Source organism: Mauremys mutica, unplaced genomic scaffold (assembly GCF_020497125.1).
Source record: "Mauremys mutica isolate MM-2020 ecotype Southern unplaced genomic scaffold, ASM2049712v1 Super-Scaffold_100329, whole genome shotgun sequence".
NCBI classification, from domain to species: domain Eukaryota; kingdom Metazoa; phylum Chordata; order Testudines; family Geoemydidae; genus Mauremys; species Mauremys mutica.
The window spans coordinates 127,372-130,314 of record NW_025423315.1 but is presented as its reverse complement, the minus strand read 5'-3'; the positions used below and the strand labels follow the sequence as shown (position 1 = coordinate 130,314).

The following is a 2,943-nucleotide window of genomic DNA, read 5'->3' as shown; positions in this document are numbered from 1 at the left end:
GAGCAGCAGCCGCCCATGCAGCCAGGCAATGAGCATTTCCCACAGCCTGGAGCTGAGGGGGAGGCGGCAGCTGCTGTTCCAGCTCCTCGGGGACAGGCCCTGTCAGCCAACAGCCACTTCTTACTCACCACAGCTAAGGGCGTCGGGTTCCTCCGGTGTGGGTGTGGAGCAGCCGTTCGTTTTCCTGTTCGCACTCCTCTGCGGTGTGAAAATCGGGGAGGGGAGGCAGAAGTCCCACTTCCCTCCCGAAATGACGCCCAGTGGGGGAAGCCAGGACAACAGGGTGGGGTGGCAAGTGGTGGCCAGACTCTCACCGCCAGGGTCTAGTCTTGCTCAGGGTCCAGCTCAACCTCCTCCCCACGCCACTCGCCCCGAGTCCCCTTCCACCACCAGGTCAACCCGGGCACTAGGGCAGGAACGGGGTGAGGCAGCAAGTCAAGCTGAGCAAGGCAGGCAAAAGCGAGTCTTGTCTTCATGGGCCGCTCACAATGACGTCCTTTTTGTGTGCAACTGCTGCAAAAACATCCCTGGCAGAGAAGCAACAGGCCAAAAGACTCTTATGCAGCTCCCAAAGTAGCTCAGTTGGGAGAGTGTTAGACTGAAGATCTAAAGGTCCCTGGTTCAATGCCGGACTTTAGCAGGTCTTTTCATCCCTCTTTGTACGGTGGTGGCTTGTTCTCTGGGAGCACAGTGGTGTCTGCACCCAAGATGAGCAGGGCTGCCCTAGAGGATTTAGGGGGTCTGGAACAAAGCAATTTTGGGGGCCCCTTCCATTAAAAAAAGTTGCAATGCTGTAGTCTCATGGGGCCCCTGTGGGGCCTGGGACAAATTGCCCTGTTTGCCTCCCCTGTGGGTGGCACTGAAGGTGAGTCTCTGATCTTGGGCTCTGCAGTAGGAAAACATAGAATGGGCTTCTGCCCCTAGTTGGCCCACCTGACCTTTACCAAGGAGAGATGGGAGCTGTCTTTCCCAACATGGCAGGAAGAGAGCGAGGCAGGGTGACCCTCAGGAATGGTGCCAGAGGGCTGCTGGGCAGTGACAGGCAGGGATTGGGGATGAAAACTCCTATGCGCAGCTGAGCGAGGGCAGTACCAGGGAACGGGCATCTGTGAAAGTGGCCCTGTGGAAGGTGGCAGGGATTTGGGGGCCCAGGAGGAGGCGCTTGATGTTCAGTGCCTTGGAGCAGCTGGACTTGGCCATGGTGGGTGTTCAGGAAATGCACATTCATGACTTTAGGGTAGATCAATGGGCAGAGGGTGATGGGAGGAAGGGCCTCCTGGCCAGGGAAGAATGATGGGGCTGGAGTCTCATTCTTCACATTCGCGGTGCGAGTACAGAAGGTGCTGGAGCTCCGACCAGGGAGGGCATTACTGGTGGGCTTTGTGCTCTGTGGCACTGGTCACTGCTCTATTAGTGTGTATGGTCCCCAGTTAAGGCATGAGAGGGAAGATCAAAGGCTCCCTTCCTCTGGACTGCATGATGTTTGTTGTTGGGGGGGATTTTAATTGTGTCAGCCGGCCTGAGGCCCATTGGTCCTGTTTTCCCAACCATCAGAGGAAACGTTTTTACAATGAGCACTGCCTGGCACAGATCTGTAGTGAGGTCAGCTTAGATGAGCTCACTCCAGCCACAGAGGGGGTTCACCTTTCTGTGGGGACAGACCAGGACTCGCATTGACCGGATTTATGCTCAGCTTTTGTGTCTTTAGCATGTTGCTTCTCAGATTCTTTCTTAGCCTGACTTGCTAGACTTTGACACTTAACAGGGCAGAGTTTGTGCACCTTCCTGTTATCCTCACTAGGATCTGATTTCCAAATTTTGAGGAATGACTTTTTGCCTCTAACGGCCTCCATTACTCGGCCGTTTACCTAGAGTGGCGTTCTGCTGGTCCTCCTATTGTCGTTTCTGATTTAGGGCAAACGTTTCATCTGAGCCTCTAATTGCAGCGTTTTTAAACGGTCTGCATGCTGCTTGCAGGCACCTAACACTTGTGACAGCAGCTCCTTTTAATTCCCATCCAACCATCTGTACTTATGCGGATAGGTCGACTTTAGGTCTTTAACTTTGAGCGGTAGCTGAGAAGATGGTAAATGGGGCAGAAACCCATTCGACAAACCTCTTCCCTTCCTTGTTATTTCCTGACTTCTTCATTCATCCCCTTTTCCTTATTTCCTGGGTGAGGCGGTGGCCTGCCAGGGAGCTCCCTGGTGCAACTCTGGCTGCCTGGGCTGAAGGCAAGAGGCAGGCCTGGGCGTGGTGAGGGCCTCCTGTCCTGGCCTGAGGCCGCAGTGCTTCCTGGTCCCCTTTTCCCACCCACACCGGCAGGCGGCTGCTGCGGGAGAACACGAGGGAGGCTCTTGGGATGCTAGGCAGCACTGTGTGGCTGTCAGGGGAAAGAGCCTTCTTCTCTAAAGATGGCCGGCAGAAAGGTGGGGCTCAGCTCTGTCAGCGACCTGCCCAGTAGCCTCGCTGCCAGGGGATGCAGACATTTCTGTAAGGTGCCGAAAGAGGGTATTTGGCTTCCAAGTTAATATGAGAAATGTGCATTTAGGAGATGGAATTTCCACTGTTTCCTCAGGGCCCCAGTGGCCTAATGGACAAGGCAATGGCTTTCTAAGTCAGAGATTGTGGGTTCAAGTCCCATCTGGGGTGGAAAAACTGCCTTCTTCCTGTATATTGCAAGGAAACCTTGGCCTTATTTTCACCAAGGAAGCTGGGAGATGTTTGAACACAAAATACTGGATCTTGGGAAAAATCCCCCAGAAATGGCATCTTGACAAATGCTTTCTAAACCCATCAGTAGCAAACAGTTAATACTAGCGTTTGTCTGAGACTAGAGGGAAGGGGAGTGTTTACTCTGACACCTCCAGAGAGAGTATTTGGGTTCACATACATGAGCACCAGGAGGAGCCTCTTTTGAGTTTTCTCCTTCCCTTTTCCTGA

General features: G+C 53.7%; 1 non-coding gene across 1 annotated transcript; it reads left to right on the top strand.

Moving 5' to 3' along the window:
* Positions 1 to 2,579: 2,579 nt before the first annotated feature.
* TRNAR-UCU lies at positions 2,580 to 2,652 on the top strand. The gene has a single exon. It is a non-coding gene; the product is annotated as a tRNA-Arg (tRNA).
* The last annotated feature ends 291 nt before the right edge of the window (positions 2,653 to 2,943 follow it).